The sequence below is a fragment of the Elephas maximus genome, chromosome 4 (genome assembly GCF_024166365.1).
Source record: "Elephas maximus indicus isolate mEleMax1 chromosome 4, mEleMax1 primary haplotype, whole genome shotgun sequence".
In the NCBI taxonomy this organism is placed as follows: domain Eukaryota; kingdom Metazoa; phylum Chordata; class Mammalia; order Proboscidea; family Elephantidae; genus Elephas; species Elephas maximus.
The window spans coordinates 157,257,239-157,281,434 of NC_064822.1; the positions used below are offsets into that span (position 1 = coordinate 157,257,239).

The 24,196-nt window shown below is 39.8% G+C and overlaps 1 long non-coding RNA gene across 1 annotated transcript in view; it reads left to right on the forward strand.

Annotated features, from left to right (window-relative positions):
- Nucleotides 1-14,678, forward strand: part of LOC126075870 (uncharacterized) — a 52,193-nt gene extending 37,515 nt beyond the window's left edge. Inside the window, exon 3 of the long non-coding RNA XR_007517307.1 lies at nt 14,072-14,678. This is a non-coding gene — a long non-coding RNA (uncharacterized LOC126075870). The remainder of the gene's footprint in view (nt 1-14,071) is intronic.
- Nucleotides 14,679-24,196: the final 9,518 nt, after the last annotated feature.

The following is a 24,196-nucleotide window of genomic DNA, read 5'->3' on the forward strand; positions in this document are numbered from 1 at the left end:
CTAAACTTCTGTTTATCTGGAACTGTTTTAATTTCACCTTCATATAGAGACAGTGTTGCTGGATATACGATTCTTGGCTGCCAATTTTTTTTTTCCTACGGTGCTTTATATGAGCCATCCGATTGCCTTCTTGCCTACATGGTGAAACCAGATTTTTAAAGGAAGTAGAATTTTGGAAGGGACCCACAAATCTGTTTTGCATCACCAGGAAAACAGCTTCCCTGTTATCCTTTAACAAAGAAAAGGTCTCATAGATGAATTTCCCTTAGGCAGGTATTATTTCTGGTATTTCAACTCCACAAGCAATTGACCTACAACAAATAAACTAAAATAATGATAATAATAATATAATTACCACATACTATTGCATTATCAATGCCTTTCTTCCAATCAGTGCTTTATTAAGGGCTTTCTTATAAAGAAGATCTCTACCTTCCCATCCCTAGCTCTGTTTCCCACCAACTCTGATAAGAAACCACTCTCAATAAGTCTGAGAAATGTCCAGCAGGATTATTTTAAAGAATATAATTGCAGCTGTTGAGAAAGAGACTCAATGTAATTAAGATTAAATTAGGATAAACTTGTTTTCGGGAGACTGATAATTATACCCTGGACTTTAAAATAACCAAATTTATGCCTGTAACCTCACCCAGACTGAGGACGGGTACCTACCCATTAATCTACCACAGTGCTTTGGTGGATCTCGGAGTGTAACCAACCATAGTTTTTTGTTTGTTTTGTTTTGTATTTCCCACATTGGCACACAATTCTATTTAACTAAGGCAACTTGTGTATTTGCAAATGACAGTATTTACCAGTGTTGCAACCTTCTATTGTGAAGATTAACCTGTATGCTGTCATTGAAAATGCTGCTTCCTCCTTTGAGAAGTGTCATATTGACTGCTTTCTCATCTAAACTGCTTTTCCCTTCTATTGCCTTCTTTTAATGCAACCCAAACTAGACTTCTAATGTTCACCAATAGGCCTGTTCCCCTCTTCTTCCCAGGCACAGAGCCAGAATGTCTTTTTTAGCCTCCCTTGAGGTTGGGTGGTGCTTATGATTGACATCTTACCAAGAGAATGTGGACAAAAGTAATGGGTGCTATTTCTTGGCCGGGGCCATAAGAACCTTCCACATGCGATCCTTGCTCTGTTTCCCTACTGAATGGAGAGGACTCTAAGAACTTAGAGTAGGCGGGTCTCCTGAGTCCCAGGATGACTGTGTAGAACGGAGTTTTCTCCACTCCAATCCCACCATTCCACACTGAGCTATGATGTGAACAAGAAATCTTTGTCTTGTTAAGACACTTACATTACTTATTACATTACATTACTTATCAAATAAAATTATTTTCTCACTTCCTCCACTTTCTCTATTTCTGTAGTCATATCACATTTTCTTCACTTCCTTCCTCTCATTTCTCCTGAAAGAATTATTGTGTGCCCAATGTATATGTTAGGAAAAGAATAGAGTGCACAGTAACTATGTTCGAAGCAGATCGAATGAAAAACCAACCACCTTACAATATGATATCACAATAATTTAGGTCTACTAATTTTCTAGGAGAAGGGCTGGCTAACTACAATCTGGCCTGTTTTTATAAAGTAAGCTTTACTGGAACACTGTAATGCTCATTCATTTTTATCTTGTTCAATGCAACTTTCACACTACTGTTTCAGAGTTGAGTAGTAATGACAGAGACTGGCTGGCTCACAAAGCCTAAAATATTTACTATCTGGCCCTTAACAGAAAATATTTGCTGATCCCTGCTCTAGAAGGTTTTTGGCAGGATTCTCAGGGGAGGTGACACATGAGGTGGGTTTTGGTGGAGTTTGCACTGGTGGGAAAGGAGGGAGAAGGCATTCGAGGGAAAGGAACCAGTAGCCAGGCAAAAAGTATGTAAGTGTAAAGGCTACTCAAACAGATCTGAGAAAACACTGACAGGGAGTTGTTTCTATTCCTCAGAACACCAAGCACTAGTAGGAATGAGAGACATTTGCAGTTCAGCAGTAGATTGTCCTTGCCTTCCACGAGGAAGACCCAAGTTCGATTCCTGGCCAAAGAAACTCATGCCACTACAAGTCTGACAGTAGAGGCTTGTGTGTTGTTATGATGCTGAACAGGCTTCAGAGTAGCTTCAAGACTAAGACAGATTAGGAAAAAAAACTACTTCTGAAAATCACGGAATACAAATCCAGTGGATCACAGCTGTCCAATCCCAAACCAATCATGGGAATGGTACAGGAGCAGACAGTATTTTATTCTGTTGTGCATGATGTCATCATGAGTCAGGAGCCAACTCAAAGGCAGCTAACAACAAGAATGGGAATGAACAACTGGAAGAACCACACAGATGAAGTGCTTTGAAACAAGCAAACCTGTTGACTTCAGACCCTCAATTCTGTCTTGGTGCCAAATTTTAAATGAGTAATATTATATCATCACTAAATAGTCTCAAGTTCAGATAAATAAGCTCTAAGTCTTTCTGCATCATTTCATAGCATATACCAATAATATTTCCCAGAGAATGAAGTAGAGGGAAGTGTGGGTCTGGAACTGACCTCATTCATCAATTCTGTAAAGATCCCACTGATAAAAGGGTAAACTGTGTGTTACAAAAGAGAAAAAGATGAAGAGCTCAGCAGGAATAATGAGCAAAGTATATGCTTACATACTTCTTAAAAAAATAAATAAAAATGGTAAATAAACATAAAACATATTTACTCATTTATTTATTCAGCATATTTCTGAGCACCTATTATGAGTCAGAATCAACTGAATGGCAAAGGATTTGGTTTGGTTTTTGGTATTACATGCCCTAGTGGCACAGTAGTTAAGAGATCAACTGCTAACCAAAAGCTGACAGCATGAATCCACCAGCCACTTCCTGGGAACACTATGTGACAGTTTTGCTCTGTCCTATAGGGTTGCTATGAGTCATAATTGACTCAGTGGTGGCAATGGGTGTTATGTGCCAGGCATTCTAAATTTGGGGACTCAATAGTGGACAAAACAGACAAGATTTTTGCTCCCAAAGGGCTTTCTTTTTAGCCACAAGAGACAGAAAATAAGCAGCACAATATTTGTGCAGATAAGTTCAAATTTGTATAAGTGCTGTGAAGATACAGAGCTTCTTTATAACAGAAAGTCAGGGAAGACCTCATGAGGAGGTGGTATATGAAATGACAACGGAATCATGATGTGATGTTTAATTTTACGTGTCAATTTGGCGAGGCTTTGGCACCCAGAAGTTCAGTCAAACATACTCTAGATGTTGCTATGCATGTATTTAGATATCATTAACACTTTAAATCAGTTGACTTGAAGTAAAGTAGATTACCTTCCATAATATGGGTGGGCTAATCTAAGCAGTCGAAGGCTTTAAGAGCAAAATCTGAGGCTTCCTGAAGAAGGAAAGAATTCTGGCTAAAAACTGCACGCAGATATCTGCTGGAGTTTCCAGCCTACTCCTTGTCCTGCAGATTTCAGAATCAAGACTGCCAGAGTGTCCAGACTGTCACCTGGACAAAACTGCATGGCCCAATTCCATTAAAAAGTTTATCTCTCTCTCTTTCTCTCTGCATATATGTATTTATATGTAAATATATATGTTAAAAAATATATATATATTAGATGCATATAAATACATATATTTTACCAGTTGCCTTCAAGTTGATGCTGACTCATAATGACCCTATAGGACAGAGTAGTACAGCCCCAGAGGGTATCCAGGGCTGAAATCTCTACAAAAGCAGACTGCCACATCTTTCTCCAATTGAGAAGCTGGTGGGTTCGAAACACCGTTTCAGGTAGCAGCTGAGCGCCTAACCACTGCACTCCCAGGGCTCCTTATATGCATATATACACATATACATGTACACATACACATATGTTGTTGTTAGATGCCATCGAGTCGGTTCCGACTCATAGCGATCCTTTGTACAACAGAAGGAAACACGGGCTGTTCCTGCAGCATCTTCAAAATCGTTGTTATGCTTGAGTCCATTGTTGCAGCCACTACATGGATTCATCTCATTTGGGGTCTTCCTCATTTCTGTTGACCCTCTACTTTACCAAGCCTGATGTCCTTCTCCAGAAACTTCACCCTGCTAACATGTTCAAAGTAATCAACATGAAGTCTCATAATATTTGCTGCTAAGGAGTATCCTGGCTGTACTTCTTCCAAGACATATTTATTCGTTCTTCTGATTCTGACAGTCCATGGTATAGTCAATATTCTTTACCAACACCTAATTCAAAGGCATCAATTCTTCAGTCTTCCTTATTCACTGTCCAGCTGTCGCATGCATATGAGGCGATTGAAAATACCATAGCTTGGATCAGGTACACCTTAGTCTTCAAGGTGACATCTTTGATTTCAAAACTTTAAAGAGGTCTTCTGCAGCATATTTACCCAATGTGATATGTCATTTGATTTCTTGACTGCTGCTTCCATGGATGTTGATTGTGGACCCAAATAAAATAAAATCCTTGACAGCTTCAATGTTTTCTCCATATATACCAAACTGATTGCAGTCAAGTCAATTATGACTCATAATGATCCTATAGAACAGAGTAAAACTGTCCCCATAGGGTTTCCAAGGAGCAGCTGGTGGATTCAAACTGCCAACCTTTTGGTTAGCAGCCGTAGCTCTTAACCACTGTGCCACCAGGGATATATATATACACGCACGTATACATATACAGTGTATTTGTATGCAAATAAGCTTTTTTTTTTTTTTGCCAACTGTGTAACACCCCACACATACTATTCCATAAGTGTGCTATGCTATGCATTATGTGTGTAGGCGCATTATTTATGTGAGCGTTATTTGAGAAAATATGGCATATATATAGACCCACTCCTCACTTATCAACTGTCTCACTTTCCAAGTTTGGATTTATGACAATAATAAAAATCTACTGTACAACTATTCTGTACATTAATGAAGTACATCTTGCAGCAACGAACCACAGGGTGTGAGGTGAGAGTAATGCCGGCTGTGATGGTTAATATTATGACACCTTGGCTGGGCTATGATTCTCAGCAGTTTGGCAGACATGTAATGATGTAGTCATCCTCTATTTTGTGATCTGATATAATCATTCTCAATTTAATGATCTGATGTGAGCAGTCAATGGTTTGAAAAGGGAATTGCTTGAGGGTGTGGCTTGCATCCACCAAAAATGGATGTTCCAGCAAGGCTCACTTTCATTCTTGATCCTACATCTGACTCATCAACATCTGACCTTTGGTTCTTGAGATGTGAGCCAGCAGCCTGCCACCTGACCTGCAGATTTTTTGGTTCTCCAGCTCCCACATAACACCAACTTGCTCATAACGATCTGATCTTTTGAACCTAACCATGTCAATATAAAATGGTAGTTCTGGAGAACCTTGGCTAATATACATAAGAAGAAACTGGCTATGCAAATGTTTTGGAATAGAGTGTTCTAGGCAGAGCAAACAGCAGGGATAAAAGTTTGAAAGCAGGAAAGAGGTTGGCCCATTTGAGAAACTGAAATAAGGTCCGTGTGGCTGCAGGGAAAGAGTGGAAGATGAGAAGGTTAGTGATGCTGTGAGGAAGCAATCTGCTCACATAGGAACTCATGGGTCTAAATATGATGCTTAGCCTCTCTAGTCGTAGAAAGAAAAGTATAAGAGGAATAATCCCGTTCTACTATCAAAAAAGAATAGATTTGATGCACTGAACATTAACGACTGAAGAACAGATGAATTGTGGGATGACATCAAGGCCATCATACATGAAGAAAGCAAGAAGCCATTAAAAAGACAGGAAAGAAAGAAAAGACCAAAGTGGATGTCAGAAGAGACTCTGAAACTTGCTCTTGAACATCAAGTAGCTAAAGTGAAAGAAAGAAATGACGAAATAAAAGAGCTGAACAGAAAATTTTAAAGGACAGCCTGAGAAGACAAAGTAAAGTATTATAATGAAATGTGCGAAGACCTGGAGTTTGAAATCCAAAAAGGATGAACATGCTCGGCATTTCTCAAGCCAAAGAACTTAAGAAAAAATTCAAGCCTCAAGTTAAAATATTGAGGGATTCCACAGGGAAAATATTGAATGACGAAGAAAGCATCAAAAGAGGATGGAAGGAATACATAGAGTCCCAGTACCAAAAAAGAATTGGTGGATGTTCAGCCATTTCAGGACATAATATATGATCAAGAACTGATGGTATTGAAGGAAAATGTCTAGGTTGCACTGAAGGCATTGGCGAAGAATAAGGTTGCAGGAATTGACGGAATACCAACTAAGATGTTCCAACGAACTGATGCAGCGCTTGAGGTACTCACTCATCTATGACAAGAAATTTGGAAGACAGCTGCCTACCTGGCCAACTGACTGGAAGAGATCCACATTTGTGCTCATTGTTAAGAAAAGTGATCCAAAAGAATGTGGAAATTATCATTAATATCACAAGCAAGTAAAATTTTCTGCAGATCATTCAAAAATGGTACATGGACAGGGAACTGACAGAAATTCAAAATGAATTCAGAACAGGACATGGAATGAGGGATACCATTGCTGATGGATATCTTGATAGATCTTGGCTGAAAGCAGAGAATATCGGAAAGATGTTTACCTGTGTTTTATTAACCATGCAAAGTCATTCAACTCTGTGGATCATAACAAATTATGGATAACACTGTGAAGAATGGGAATTCCAGAACACGTAATTTTACTTATGTGGAACCTGTACATAGACCAAGAGGCAGTCTTTTGAATAGAACGAGAAGACGCTGTGTGGTTTAAAATCAGGAAAGGTGTGTGTCAGGGTCGAATCTTCTCACCATACTTATTCAGTCTATATGTTAAGCAAATAATCTGAGAAGCTGGCTTATATGGAGAAGAACAGGGAATCAGGATTGGAGGAAGACTCATTAACAACCTGCATTATGTAAATAACACAACCTTGCCTGCTGAAAGTGAAGAAGACTTGAAGTACTTACTGATGAAGATCAAAGACCACAGCCTTCCATTGTGGATTACATCTCAACTCAAAGAAAACAAAAATTCTCACAACTGGACCAATAAAGAACATCATGATAAACAGAGAAAAGATTGAAGTCGTCAGTAATTTCTTTCTAATTGGATCCACAATTAACATCCATGGAAGCAGCAGTCAAGAAATCAATGTATGTCATTTGGCAAATCTTCTGCTAAAGACCTCTTTAAACTGTTAAAAAGCAAAGATGTCAGCTTGAAGACGAAGGTGCACCTGACCCAAGTCATGAGGCTTTCAATCACCTCATATGCATGTGAAAGGTAGACAATGTATAAGGAAGATTAAAGAAGAATTGATGCCTTTCAATTACGGTGCTGGTGAAGGATATTGAATATACCATGGACTGCCAGAAGAATGAACAAGTCTGTCTTGAAAGAAGTATAGCCAGAGTGCTCCTTGAAAGCAAGGATGGTGAGACTTCCTCTCATGTATTTTGGACATGTTATCACAAGGCACCAGTCCCTGGAGAAGAACTTCATTCTGACCGAGTTAGAGGGTCAGCAGAAAGGAGAAAGTAACTCGACGAGATGGACTGACACAGTGGCTGCAACAACGGGCTTTAATATAGCAAGAACTGGAGGATGGCGCAGGACAGAAGCATTTCATTCTGTTTTGCATGGGGTCACCATGAGTCAGAACCAACTCATCAGCACTTAGCAACAACAACATTGAGGTTTATAAGAATGTGTAATTTACCCAAGTCACATGACTTGGGAGCATGGAAACCCAGGAATATCTGAATCTAAAGCAAATTGCTCCTATTAGGTACTCAGTAATGAATATTATAAAGAATACTAAATATAACATGGACTGCCAGAAGAATGAACAAATCTGTCTTGGAAGAAGTACAGCCAGAATGCTCCTTAGAAGCTAAGATGGCAAGACTTGGTCTCATGTATCAGAAGGGACAGTCCCTGGAGAAGGACATCATTATGGATTGAATTGTGTACCCCCAAAATGTGTGTCAACTTGGCCAGGCCATGATTCCTAGTATTGTGCGGTTGTCCACTATTTTGTGATCTGATATGATTATCCTACGTGTGATAAATCCTGGCCTCTATGATGTTAATGAGGCAGGATTAGTTGCAGTTATGTTATAATGGGCCAGACTCCATCTATAAGATTAGGTTGTATCTTGAGTCAATTTCTTTTGAGACATAAAAGACAGAATCAAGCAGATAGGAGAGGGACCTCATGCTACCAAGAGAGAAGCACCGGGAGTGGAGCACATCCTGTGGAACCAGTGTCCATGCACTGAGAATCTCCTAGACCAGGGGAAGATTGATGACAAAGACCTTCCCCAGAAACAACAGGGAGAGAAAACATTCCCCTAGAACTGGCTCCCTGAATTAGGACTTCTAGCCTTCTAGGCTGTGAAAGAATAAATTTTTCTTTGTTAAAGGCGTCCATTTGTGGTATTTCTGTTATAGCAGTACTAGATAACTAAGGCAGAATTCATGCTTGCTAAAGTAGAGGGTCAATAAAAGAAGAAAACCTTCAATGAGATGGACTGACACGGCGGCTGCAATGATGGGCTCAGGCATAGCAATGATTCTAAGGATGGCGCAGGACGTGGTGGTGTTCTGTTTTATAAAGGGTCGCTATGAGTCAGAGCCAACTCAATGGCACCTAACAACAACAAACTATCACACTTACTTCTAAATATATATATATTTTTAATTGGTATAGTTTCAAGAAATGGTATCTTTTACAGTACTGGTCAAGGGATATATTGGTGCAAATTTTCCTGAGGGTACTTTGGTCAGATATTTATCATGACTTTAGAATATACACGACCCAGCAATTCTTGTTCTGGGAAATTATTCTGAAGAAATCATAAATGACTCTTTTGGTTCAATGATATTCTTTGTAGTATTGTCTATTTTGTTTTGTAGTATTAATATTAAATAACAATAATAAATTCCCAAAAGAGCAGACTCTTATAATCTCTTTGAGATCCTGGAACCTCCTGAAAATAGTTCCATATGGGCTAGGAAAATATATTAAGTATAAGTTGAAGACTTAACACTGTAACACAATGTTGTAAATTGAGGTTTGACAATAATAGAGTTTTTCTTTCAGGCAAGACCTTTACTCATATGGTAACAATAAGAAAAACCTGGGCAAAATAAAAATCATTCTTTTTGTAAACCTAGTAGAGTGGTGGATGCAAGGAAGCCTTGATGAATTGAATTTCAGAGAGGAACAATCAATCCCTTCTTAGGCAGGAAGCTCCCTTACCTGGGGCAAACTCCTGGTTTAGGTCTGGGTGGATGGAGAAGCCAGCATGTTGTAGCTTGGGAGGCTTTGGCAGAAAGAGGATAAATCAATCAAGATCAACCAGAAAGGCTGACAGGGAAGACTAGAGTATGAAAAACCTCAAATGAAAAACAAATTTCTCAGTCTGAGAAAGTTCTCCCTACCTCAGCTCCCAAATTATAGTGAATAGGAATCAGCAGAGGAGAGGCAAAAACAGCAAGTAATCACATAGTTACTCACATTCTCATGATGCTTGAATGCCAAAGCTCTGGTGGATTTCAATTCACCAGAGAAACTACAGCATAATAATCCCTCCTTTTCTGAGTTTAAATACTGGCAAGGTCAAAACGGCTTTGAAGTAGATTGAGAGTAGGGTTAATCACAGATGGATTTAATCTAATAAAGCTGTGTTCCAGCACCAGCTCAACGCTCCTCCAGGAGATCGCTCAATGGTCAATCTCTCACCCTGACCAAAAGACAGAAGAAAGAACCTACCCTATCGGGACAATAAACAAAACAAAACAAGAGTGTGCTTCAGTCTCCACTTTTCTTTAAATGCAATATCCAAGATACAATTTTAAAAAAATTATGAAATGTGCCCAAAAAACAGGAAAACGTGACCCCTTTTTAAGAGAAAGCAGTCTAAAAAATAAGACCAAAAGATGATCTCGCTGTTGGAATTAGCAGACAAGGATTTTAAAATAACTATTATAAATTTGTATAAGAACTTACAGGAAAAGATTAATATAATGGGTGAAAAGATAGAGTTTTCCAGGAATAAAACAGAAACACTAAAAAACAACCAAATGGGAAATTATAGGACTTCAAATACAATACCTAAAATTAAAAAATGCACTAAATGGGCTTAATAGCCATAGGTTTCTCATAAATATGCACTGCTCAAGTCTCCTTCTATGGGGAGCAAAATTGATTGCCTTGCTTCTGTTTTCTGGGTCTATCATGGCAATCTCATCAAGGCCAAGCTTTCCATAGGTTTCCCCCAGTCAGTGGCTGACAATGTCAAGGGTACCAAGGGCACTCACAGACCCATTTCTGTGGGCTGCTGGATTCTTCTAATGTATGACTTTGGCTTGAGAATTCCCCATCAGCCTGGCATTTTTTTTAGACCTGTATTAGTGTCCTAGATATTTCCTATAAAATCTTTGTGCTTTTTCCCCATCTTCACAGCTATCAAACTTTTTTGTGACCCGAAGTTTCTGTCTACCATCTTCTGATCCCTTTTCCTTTATTCTTCACAGATATTTTTCCCAATGAATCTTTTAAAAGTCTAGTCCTATATTTGTATCTACTTTTTTGTGGGCTCAAGCTAATGCAAGAAAACTGTACACTTCAGAAGAAAGAATCAATGTATTTAAAGACATGTCAGTAAAGATTTTTCAGCCTGAAACTCAGAGAGGTAAAAGATTGAAAAGAAAAAAGAACAGAGAATGCATCACTGATTTAAGGAATAAATCAAATGGTTTAACGTACATGTAATTGGAGTCTCAGCTGACAAGTAGAGAGGAAATGTTTGAAGAGCTAATGACTGAACAACTTCCAAATTTGATTAGAAATATTCACCCCTAGATAAAAGAATTTCAATGAATATCAAGCAAAATGAATACAAGCAAAACAATACCATGGCACTTTATGGCCAAATTGATGAAAACCAAGGATAAAGAGAAAATCTTATGTGTAATGCGTGAATGGGAGAGATTACATACAAGGAAACAATGATGAGGATACTGGCTGACTTTTCATCAGAAGCAAAGTAGGCAAGAGGGCAATGGAGGTGCTGAGGAAGGGAAATAGTCAGGCTGGAGTTCTACAACCAGCAAAAGTGTCCTTTAATTGTGTGGATCAGATTATCGAGGCTGAGTTTATTGCCAAAAGATCCGCATTACAGGAGATACTAAAGGAGGTTTAGGTTGAGGGAGGATGGTAGAGGATAAAAGCTCAAATCTATAAAAAGAACACTAGAGATGGTAAATATAGATGTTTTCTTTTTGTTTTTGCTCAATTTATTTGGAAGAAAGTTGATGGTTTAAAGCAAAAATGATCTTGTGCAATTTGTAGCATTATATATATATATATATTTTTTTTTTATAGAAGTGAAATGTTCAGGACCATGGCACCTAAGGCTTGAGGGGGTGGATGGTGATATATTGTTGTGGAGTTGTTTTGCCTTATATGTGAAGCAGTGTCATGTCAACTCAGAGTAGACAGTGGTGGGATGGGGATGCGTATTGTGGTCCTACAGCAACCACTAGAAAAATAAAACAGGGTGAAGCTAAACACCAAAAAATAGTAAGCAATAATAACCACAGGTTTCTGAACATGATCCACAAAGAAATATTTTATATCACTACCCGGAACCTGAGTGCCTCCACCAAACTCTCACTCACACAAATATAAATATAACCGAAACAAAAATTTTCCAAAGCAATACTTGCTAAGTACAATGAACATTCTCTATTTTATTTCATTTTTTACATTAATTTTGAGCCACTGAACCAATTTTACTACCAAATTCTTCTAGTGGGTCATAACATGCAATTGGAAAAACACTTTTCTATAGCATCTGCTATGTGCCAGGAGGTTTGTTATTTATTTATTTACTTACTTACTTGCTTTTTCTACTTACTTGATTTTCACAAAAATGTTTCATGCTAGATGAATGGATAAATAAATTACAGTATAGTCACACAGTGGAATGCTACACAAAGATAAAGAACAGTGATAAATTCATGAAACATTTCATAACATGGAGGGATCTGGAAGGCATTATGCTGAGTGAAATTAGTCAGTTGCAAAAGGACAAATATTGTATAAGACCACTGTTATAATAACTGGAGAAATAGTTTAAATAGAGAATATTCTTTGATGGTTATGAGAGGGGGAGGGAGGGTGGGAGCAAGAGGGCTTTTCACTAATTAGATAGTAAAAAATAAATAAATAAATAAGAATTATTTTAGGTGAAGGGAAAGACAACACACAATACAGGAGAGGTCAGCACAACTGGACTAAACTAAAAGCAAAGAAGTTTCCTGAATAAACTGAATGCTTTGAAGGCCAGGGGCGGGGGTTTGGAGACCACGGTTTCAGGGGACATCTAAGACAATTGCCATAATAAAATCTGTTAAGAAAACGTTGTGCATCTCACTTTGGAGAGTGGCTTCTGGGGTCTTAAACACTAGCAAGCAGCCATCTAAAATGCATCAATGTGACTCAACCCACCTGGAGCAAAGGAGAATGAAGAACACCAAAGACACAAGGTAACTATGACCCCAAGAGACAGAAAGGACCACATAAACCAGAGACTGCATCGACCTAAGACCAGAAGAGCTAGATGGTACCTGGCTACAACCGATGACTGCCCTGACAGGGAGCTTAAGGGACAGCCCCTGAGGGAGTAGGAGAGCAGTGGGATGCATACCTCAAATTCTCATAAAGAGATCAGACTTAATGGTCTGACTGAGACTAGAAGGACCCCGGGGGTCACGGTCCCCAGACCTTCTGTTAGCCCAAGACAGGAACCATTCACAAAGCCAACTCTTCAGACAGGGATTGGACTGGACTATGGGACAGAAAATGATACTGGTGAAGAATGAGCTTCTTGGATCAAGTAGACACAGGAGACTATGTTGGCATCTCCTATCTGGAGGGGAGATGAGAGAGCAGAGGGTGTCAGAAAGTGGCAGAATGGACACAAAAATAGAGAGTGGAGGAAAGGAGTGTGCTGTCTCATTAAGGGGAGAGCAATTAGGAGTATATAGCAAGGTGTATATGAATTTTTGTATGAAAGACTGGCTTGATTTGTAAACTTTCACTTAAAACAATAAAAATTTTTTAAAACAGGTTCATTCTAAAGATGTTATCCATATTTTAGAAATGGTGAAAGTAAGACTTGGAGAAATTAACTAGCATTCTCAAGCATTCTAAGGCTAGTAGGTGGGAGAGGAAGATAGAAATCCAACTACTGTGCTCCTAATCACCATACCACATGACCTCCACCTTAGCCACTGTATTTGGAGACCTGGATACCATGTATGGGAGTATGTACCTACATGCATTTTTCTTAGGATAAAAGATAAGTTTTCGTCTGTAACCTGAAAAAGCTTAAAAAACACAGTACAACACTGTCTAACTGTACTGATCTAATTTAGTTAGCTTTTTCATACCATATCACTAAGATCTGTCCTTGTTTTCTGAGCAGAAACTTTAAAAAAAAGCTCTACTCCCTTGGCCAAATTGGAACTCTAACTTTCGAGGCATCATAGCGTCTGCATTCCTTTGTACATGCAGTTGGTAGGTGGGGAGCAACAGAAATCTACAAAACATGTAAATAAGAAACTTTAATCTAGTGAGGCTATTTTTCAGTTCTAAGAGTCTATAAACCTATCATTCTAATCAAGGACTCAGTCACCTGCTATTCTATGACTAAGCCACAAGATAGGCAGTTTTCTAAATTGTTCAAAAAGACATACAAACACGGGTTCCTTTGTTTCCTTGTTACTCTGCACTGAAGTTTTTCAAGGCTCTATATTAATTAGCATTTCTTGAAATGATTTAACCATATTCCTCTTAGTTTATCATCTATCAGAGAGACAGAATGATCTAGCTTTGCTCAGGATAATAGTTTTTTCATATACTTGTATAACTAAAAAAAAAAAAAGATAACTATTTATTCACCCTGTAGCTTTTTCCTCTCCAGACTAAATAAACACAATCCCCCTCATCTTCCACCATTAGTTTTACCCTCTGTGTATTCATTTTAAGGAGCCCTGGTGGCAGAGTGTTCAACAGCTCAAATGTCAACTGAAAGGTCGGCCGTTGGAACCCACCAGCCACTCCTTGGGAGAAAGATGTGGCAGTCTGCTTCCATGAAGATTTCAGCCTTGGAAACACTATGGAGGCAGTTCTGCCGCGTTCTATGGGGTCACTCTGCAATCGCTAGGTATTGTGTGAAGCTGGACAAGCTACTTAACTTCCCTTGGCCTCTGTTTTCTTATTTGTAAAATGAGGATCATAGAGAAACCGACGTATTTTATGTGAAGATTAAGTGAGATACATATTGTATGTATTGTGTGTCAAGCATTCTGAGTAGTATCTGGTATACCATCAGTGCTCAGTAAATGATAGTTTCTTCGTTGGTTGGTTTTTGGCAGATGACCATTATCATCATGGTTAAGTTCAAAAATCCTACTGAAATTGTTTAGTTGGATTATGTCGAATCTAAAAATTTGGCAGGAATAGAAATAGAAGTCTTTCTGATTTATCTTTATTTTCAAGGATGTAATAAGCTCCTCCATTTGTCTTTTCTGATATTAGTAAAGTTTTACAGTTTTGTTTATATTAAATAGGACATGCACCTCTCTTATAAGAATACTTCGCCTTAAATATTATTTTGTTATTCTGACGTGGAGAAAAGGGCTTCTAGTTATTTGTGTACATTTACTTTGATTCACCTTCTTTATTGATGCTTATAGTTTTTTTTAATTATTATTATTCCTTTAAGTTGTGTTTTTTTAATTTGAAATCCTAATACCTAAAAATAACATTTTATTTTCAAATATGAACTCTTTTGATTTCTTTTTCTATCTTTTTGCATTGACCAGAACTTCATAAACAATATTGAACACATATGAGAATGGTCGTCTGATTTCTTATTGATTTGAAAGAGAAAGTTTCAAATAGAAGAAAGGAGAAGAAACTTTGGAGTAAGACTTGAATGTTGCTTAATGCTCGTTGTGCCTCTTACTAGCCTGAAACACGAACAAATCCCATAACCTTCCTGAGCCCCAGTTTCTTCACCAGTAAGATGAGGATATGAACACCTATCTCTCAGAGTCATAGGAATAAATGAAGTATCACGTACAAAGGGCCTGGCAGTCATGGAAGACACTCAGTATATTTTAGTTCCATCTGGTATATTCTTTATCTATTAAGGAAATATATCATTCTCTTCGTAAATCTTTAATGTTTCTGTTACAAATGGGTAATAACAGTTCTTAAATTTACTAACTTTGTGATGAAAACATAACTTGAAAATTATCTCACATACAAAAAAGACATCTTGTATATCTCCTAGCATGTATGGTTTATCACAAGCCCCTAAAAACACACTTGTTTCATAGTACCATAGTGCCAGTGGTGGTGAGATTTAAAGCAAATAAATATTTGCCGAACACTTTATTGAACGAATGAGCTCAGTTAGTTCAGTTAGTTTCATGTACTCAGTTAGTTCAGAAAAAAAATCCCTAAGATTTGTTTTCTAGGTAATTCGATAAAGGCAGCAGTTTACAGGTGAATGCCCTTCCCTTTGGTAAACTCACAAAAGGTACACATATGCACACACACACACGCACGCATGCACACGCAGTCAGATACCACCAACACAGAAAAATGAGTAAATCGGTTCTTACGACTACGTTTGATTTCCATTGGTTTTCCTCATTATAGGCACTTAGAATTTCAAGCTAGAATTCTGATTTATATTATATCTTGCCAAAAATAGTCAGTGTTTGAGTTGTTTGTCTTCTGATGGACCTATATATAATATTGGCGAACATGTAGGAACCAGTGGTGAAGAGTGAGGAAAGACAATAAAAAGGAAAGAGCAAAAAGAGAAATAACATTGATTGCCAAATTTAGAGACAACCTGGGTATTTCCTTAGTGATAGCTAGACCACTGAACAGTATTCTTCTAACCCCACTACGGGATGTGGGCACTTTTGGTTTCATCACCGTTTTAAAGATGAGGAAACTGAGGGTCAAAGAGGTTCAGTTACTTGCCTGTAAGTCTTACAGCTGGCTCCTGCCAACGGAGGTACCTGACTTCAGGCCCACACCCATAAAGCCTCTGGTCTGTCATCTCTTCAGGAGCAATTACATTTGTGTATAGGTTGTGCTCCTATATGGAAACAAGCACAGTCACAGATAACTGAGTGTGTTCAGCAGTGGCAAAATAAGCCCTGAACACTAAGCTGCCTCTCTGAGAATATACCACCTCTCCCTCACACACAGTATCACAAACAGGTTGGAAGATCTGAAACGTCCTCTCTCTGGTAAATGCAAATTTCAAGATAATGACTACATCTGGCAGGTGGTAGAAGAAAGAAAGTGTTGGGATAGAGGAGGAACAAGCAGGGAAATGTAAGTTATTGGCACTATTCTGATACTTAGGTTGGAAAGTGGTTTCAAGATATTCAACATATTATTACATTATAATTTTCATGAAAGGAGCTCTGGTGGTGCAACAGTTACGTGCTCGGCTGCTACCCAAAAGTTGACAGTTCAAACCCACCCAGTGGCTCCACAGGAGAAAGAGCTGGCTATCTGCTCCCATAAAGATTACAGCCCAGAAAACCCTATGGGGCAATTTTACTCTGTCACATGGTGTGGCTACGAGTCAAAAATTGACTGGACAGCACTGAACAACAATTTCCATGTATGTTACATTTGTTTCATGTGTGTTTCACGTCTTCTTTAGTATGTATCAAATTTTATATAAATTATCATTTAAAATCTTAAAAACAAAGGAAAAGACCTCCTGAGCTTATTTGTGAGTTGCAGAATATAAGCAGGCAATTAACAACTCCTAAGTCCCTCTACCCGGAGTCCCTCCAAAAAAAGCCAAACCCACTGCTGTCAAGTCAATTCGGATGCATAGCAACCTTATAAGACAGAGTAGAACTGCCCCCATAGACTTTCCAAGGAGCACCTGGTAGATTCGAACTGCCAACCTCTTGGTTAGCAACCGTAGGTAGCACTTAACCATTACACCACCAGGGTTCCTACCTGGAGTCCCTAGGCGGTACAAACGGTTAATGTGCTCAGCTGCTAATGGAAAGGTTGGAGGTTTGAGTCCACTTAGAGGCACCTTGGAAGAAAAGCCTGGTGATCTACTTGCAAAAGATCACAGCCATTGAAAATCCTATGGAGCACAGTTCTGCTCTGACACACATGGGGTCACCATGAGTCAGAATCGACTCAGTAGGAACTTGTTTTAGTCCTTCTGATCTCATTCTACCAAAAAGACATATATATAAGCCAGGTCAAGCCCCTGGTTCTTTCTTCCTGATAACCTCATCCTCCTGGTCAGAAGGCTGGGAGTTACAGACCAGGTTTTTGGAAAATTATTTGCACTAAAAAATAAGACAAGCTCTCTTTCTTTAACGGCTAGTCTTTCTTTTGCCAAAGCTTCAAGGGGAAAAGAAAGCCTGCTTCGTTGCTACCAATTCATAAACACAGCTCTAAAGGGCAAGGAGCACACTTTGTTCTCCTTGCATTACCCCTTGCACTTAGTAGGTGGACAATTGATGTTTGTTAATTGCTGTATGAATGGGTGAGTCAAACCTCACAATTTCCATGGAGAATCTTAAATGTCACTCCCCTAGTAATTTGACCATGCTGCTCAACCTACTAAAAAGTTCATAATGAACTGCCCACAAACACAATCTTGTATGAATGTCCCCTGTGTTCCCCAAATCCTTTGTGGCCCATGGACACAATTGCTGAACATGAGTCATGCTTCTACCACTTCTCCCACACAACTGGTATTTTTAATACTCCAGCATTTCCTGAAGTAGAGCTTTCAGGAAATGGTTTTTGCAATAATGACCTCACCCTCCCCATGTTTTTCCCTCACCCCTACCACAGAATCCCAGAATAGCTGAGCAGGTGTCCAAATACCTAGAATTACCCAAGAAACTTCACAATCTCTCTTCTGTTTCCTACTAAAATCACAAGGATAATCTCTTATCCTTTGAATTTAAAAGGAATGTGTACATGAACCAGCACACCCATATTTGTGCTTTATTATTTATATCTAGGCACAGTTTATTCTCAAAACTGGCAGTAGTCACTACACACCAGAACTAAGCCTACAGTGGTTAAGAGCATGGACTCCGGGCTCCAACAACCCTGGAGACTGAATCCTGACTCTGCCACTCCTATGTGGCTTCAGACCAGTCATCGAGCTTTTCAGAGACTTAATATTTTCCTCTGTAAAATGGGAATAACAGAAGAACCTATTTCTTGGGTCGTTGTGTGAAAATCAAATAATCCATCTAAGTCTTCACCACGGGGCCTGGTACACAGCAAGTGCTCAATGTAGACTAGTGGTTATTTGTTTTATCAAGTATTCCCAAACCTCAGGCCTGGTCATTCCGTCTCAGAGTTTACCACACAACAGTCATTGTGGCTGCTCAGGGCCCTGAGGCACCCAGATACATTCAGAAGCTCACCAGGCCCAACCCATTCTGGGGAGCCATATCTGTCCACCCTTTGAGAAAGAAATATCAAGACAGACCAGAAGGAGAGAAAGTAGGGATAGACAGGGCACATCTGTTGTTGCTGTTAGCTGCTGTCAAGTTAGCCCCCAGCTCACAGCAACCCCATACACAATGGAACAAAAAGCTGCCTGGTCATGTGCCATCCCCACGATCGACTGGGGATTGGACCATTGTGATTCACAGCATTGTCTTTGTTGGATTTGCAAAAATAGATTGCCAATCCTTTCTTTCTAATCTGTCTTAATCTGGAAGCTCCACAAAAACCTGTTCAGCATCATAACAACAAGCAAGCCTCCACGGACAGACGGGTGGTAGTTGTGCTTCAGGCTGGGAATGGAGTCCCTGGGTAATGCAAATGGTTAACACACTCAGATGTTAATCAAAAGGTTGGAGGCTCAAGTCCTCCTAGAGGCGTCTTGGAAGGAAGGCCTAAAGCCTGGTGATATAATTCCAAAAAATCAGCTTTGGAACCCCAAGGAGCACAGTTCTACTCTGACACACATGAGGTCGCCATGAGTCAGAATCCACTCCACGGCAACAGGTTGGATAAGACCTGAGGGAGGCTGTAAAACCAACTGGACACGCCCAGGTTCAAAGCAAATAAAGACAAGACCACTGCTGTATGATGTGGGGTGGGGGGAGAGAGGTGTGACGAGATGTGAGGAGAGGGTGTTTGTTACACAGTGAGCCTCCTTCAAACTATCATGGCAGAAGTCCAGCCTTCTTTGGAAAGGAGAATGTTTGTCTATGGCTGTTCTGAAAAGAAAAACCAGACAGCAAAGATGATGATGAAAATGACAGTTGGACTAAGTCAAACGGGTTCCTGCTATCCTCATCAAGGTCTGGCCACCTGACAAGCGTCCCAAGGGACCTGCCTAGGCCTCCCAAATGGCAAAGGATAGAGCGGCCCGCTCTCAGGAGGATGCCCTGGGGTGCAGCCAAACTGCAATTACTCTAGAAATCAGATTGGAGTGGCTCAGACACAGGGGGGAGGTGGGATGCATGCCTTCCTGGGCCACCCACCATTCAGCCTAGCAGAGGAGTTCAAACAAAGCTGCCTCGGAAGAAGTGCTTCGAAGTGTGTATATGAAGGAAATCCTGCTGGCAGTGCTGGGAAACACAGCAGCAGGCAGCACACGCTGGCCCTGGCAGTCAGCAATGGGTTGGTTCAGGCTGGGCAAAGCCTTTCTGTGAATGTGGCAGGAAAGCAGACTCCTCTGAGACTTCAGGCTCCATGAAGGTTAAGGAATCAATAACAAAAAGACATTAACCCCACTCCTAAATGATATTTCATGGCCATCAAATGGCCATGACAGTCCCATCAAAGCACAGCCCATATATGTAGACTGGTGGGAGAGGTTCCCAGCAATTTAGACACATTGGCAGTCCTGAGGGTGGGGAGTGCAATGACTGTGGGTTTTCTCCCTTTATGAAGGGCAGAACTTTGCATGACAAATATTCCATGCATAATCTTACTTGGCATAATTCTTTCTGGATCTAATAATGAGACTCAGTTTCTGTCTTAGCCAAAAGTCCTAATTATTGGGAAAATAAAGCCCCTATTATTTCTGTAAATCATCAAGTAGGGTTGGTTTGATGTAAAAGGAGCCCTCAAATTTATATAGGAGACTTCTTGCTCTGTGTGACCATGAGGATGTGACTTAACCCCTCTGGGCCTCAGTTTCCTCATCTATAAACGCTTTTTAAAGGGGGCATTCGTGAGTGCCTTTGAATTCTCCTACGCTACCCTAATTTATTATTTTTTTCTTTTAAGATTTTTTCAGTTGAGGCATAGCATGCATTCAATAAAATGCACAAAACAATGTCTTATTCTGACTTAGGACTTTATACCTTTCAGGGGTGGAAGATGATGGCGGGGTAATATTGATTCTCTCCTTGGACTAACATCAGAGGTCACTTTATAGATGGAAAAACGAGATAATCAAGGGCATAAAGAACACATCAGTCATATATCACTCAGCTTAGAATGCCAAAATCCTGACTCGTGATGTTTAGTCTGGTAGACTAGGGCTCAGAGCGCCCTACCCTGAGCTCAGGGAGTGGCTCACCACAGGAGTGCAAAGAAGCGGTAGTACGAGAGGAGAGTTTTAGGTCACAAAGAAATGCCTAAAAAAGATGAGCACGAACATGGCTGGAAATTTATAATTCCCTCTGACGTTCATGGTCGGGCACAACTTAATGGCCATAATTATTGGGTGCTTACTGTGTGCCATGCATTATACAGACAGTTTAATATGGATTATCTCCTTTAATCCTTACAATAACCCTTTTTATTACCCCATTTTACAGATGAGAAAACTGAAGTTCAAGGAGAGTAAACTGCTTTTTCCCAAGTCATATTGATAGAGAGTGGTAGAGCTGGGATTTAAACCCAAGCATTCTGGGTTGGCGCAAATGGTTTATGCTAGGCTACTAGCCTAAGGATTGGGAGTTCAAACCCCCCAGCAGTACCACAGAAGAAAGGCCTGGAAATCTATCTTCACAAAGACTACAGCCAAGAAAGCCCTATGGAGCAGTTCTACTCTGTAACACATGGGGCTGCCATGAGTTGGAGTCAACTCACTGACAATGGATTTTTTTTTTTTTTAATTCTGATACCATAACCTACAAACAAACTTCACCACAAAATTACTCAATTTCCCACAAGCCACTTCCAGCTACTCTGCAACCAAGACACCACCATGCCCCAGGAAAACACACTACCCCAGCCCCACAGCACACTTCATGCCTTCAGAGATTCCACCTTCATTCCTGCCTCTGTTGGCTCAGCCCTTCCTTGGCGTGGTCTTCCCCCTCCACTCTGCTGTCCATATCCAGTGAAGCCCTTCAAGGCTTCAGTCAAATGCCACCTTCTCTTAGCCCTTCTATTCCACACAGATAATCCTGTCTTCTGAATTCATTTTAAAAATGTCATCTATTCCATTCATCTGTGATCTTCATCATATTTTAAATGTGTATATCATTCATTCATTCAATAATAACCACAATGATTGTCCGAATTTTCAGCTACTAGAGAACAGGAACCATGCCTTCTATCTCTTTTGCATCTCCCATTATTTATTGTGATACAAAATTTATAGATGAAATGATATAGTTCTGTACTGTAAATATGAGAACTATATCACATGACATTATAGCCATACCATGTATTTCTTAACTAAAATATTCTCCTCATTTATTTCCCAAGCATTCGACCCATTCTTCCCTAGATTGAATTGCCCTTTCAAAGTCTTCCTCTCAAAGTCATGACATTTCATCTTGCCCTTTTTCCTTGTTAAGACATTAACAACTATGTATGCATGTGTGTGCAGGTGTGTGTATGAATGAGTGTACTGACAAGGCGGGGTGCATGGAATCATAACAGCCCACTGCACCTTGCCTTAAGCAAGCACCCAACATAGTATTACTTGCACGCTAAGCAGCAAACCTGCCTGAGAAGTGAGCAAATTTCTCAGGCCACTGCTCACTTTGGTGTGTTGACAACCTGGGAGAGAAGACTTTAATTGCAGTTGTAAGGTAATATCTACCCCTGATTCCCTTTGGATTGCTTGTTTGCAGTCTGGAATTGCTAAACCGGTTCTGCAAGTTTTTCTTATCCATTTGCTCTGCTTGAAGGAAGAAGGGAGAGTCCCAGGTTCACTCAACTGTAAATAGTAACTCCGACTATGAGTCTGGTTTTTTTTTTTTTTTTAAGGTCAAACTGGAGAGACTGCACAGTGGTGAGGGTGAGGCAGACAACTCTCTGGATGTAACAAATGAGAGAAATGTATTGCATATATACTGTTCTGCAAGCCTGGGCAGAGGAAAAAGTGAATAGAAAACAATCATGGGGAGAATTGTGCTCAAACTTGATCTCTTAAAAATATGAAGGTTGGCTTTTTGTTTGTGTTTTTTGTTTTTTTCTATTGTGGTACGTATGCATGTAACAAAAGATGTGCCATTTTAACCTTTTTTACCTGCATAATTTGGCGACATTAATTACATTCACCATGTTGCATGATTTTTTAAAAATAAAGTTCTGGCCTTTGCTTAACCCATTGCCAATATCCCAAGAGTTTTTTTCTATTGTAATATAAACATTATTTGAAGTTACAAAGAGCCTAAGCACAACCCAAAACCCAAACCAAACCCAGTGCCATCCCGTCGATTCCCTACAGGACAGAGTAGAACTGCCCCCATAGAGTTTCCTGGTGGATTCGAACTGCCAACCCTTTGGTTAGCAGCCTAGAAACCTGAATATTAAAAAAAAAAAAAAAATAGTTAAGTTACTCAATGAGCTAGCCAGCCCCAGCTTGTCTTGAAATAAACACGTGAAACTAAGCTCCAAATGCACAGGTTCAAAAGCACTCGATCCACATGGTCATGCTGGGCTCTAGCTTTACACCAGGCCTGAGTGGACACAGCACTGAAGCAAGCCCAGGCTCTATTCTCTAGGAGCTTACAGTCTGGGGACAATGATACACATGTATAGAGCACACTGTAGCACAATGTTGTTGTGTACCATCGAGTCAATTCCGACTCACAGTGACCATATAGGACAGGGTAGAACTGCCCCATAGGGTTTCCAAGGCTATGATCTTTACGGAAGTAGACTGCCACATCTTGCTCCCAAGGATCGGCTGATTGGTTCAAACCACTGACCTTTCTGTTAGCAACTGAGCTCTTAACCACTGTACCACCAGGGCTCCTTATAACATAATAAAACCAAAAAGAAAAAAAAAAAAAAAACCCATAGGACTGAGTAGAACTACCCCATAAGGTTTCCAAGGAGCAGCTGGTGGATTCAAACTGCCGACCTTTGGGTTAGCTCTTAACCACTGCACCACTAGGGCCCCTATAACACAATAGGACTGGGCAAAACACAGAAGGCAAGGATGAGAAAACCCTCTTTTCAATGTTTTGATTTTATGAAAGCTGCTCATTGATTGTGGGTTTTGGGGTTTTGTTTTGTTTTTTAAGTAATGATACCTGAACTTCAGGCTCATTTTTCCCTTTTCCTAGCCATGAGATCTAGGTGATGAGTACATTATCACTTGGACCTCAGTTTTCTCATCTGTGAAATTAAAGTGTTCGTGTAGATCAGAGGTTGGCAAGTTATAACCCGAGGACCAAATTGAACCTGATGCCTGTTTTGTAAATAAAGTTTTACTGCAACCCATCCATACCCATTCATTTCCATACTGTCTATGGCTGCTTTCATGCTACAGTGGCAGAGCAGTTGTGACACACAGCCCATAAAGCTAAAACCTGTATTATCTGGCCCTTTACAGAAAATGTTTGCTGAGCCTTGGTATACACAATATCTAAGGTCTCTTCTAGAGGCTTGCCAGGTTGTTTTTAGACATACGGAAGCACTTTGAAAACTGCAAATAACCCTACAAATGGAAGAAATGATCAAAAGGTGCATGTTGGTTCCAGGACGTTAGCAGCTCTGCATGTTTATTCTCATTAACAGCAAACATTTATTCCATTGGGTCTCAACTCTGGATTTATGTTAGATCACCCTAAGGATTTGGTGGTGTAGTGGTTAAGAGCCCGGCTGCTAACCAAAAGGTCAACAGTTCAAATCCACCAGCCGTTCCTTGGA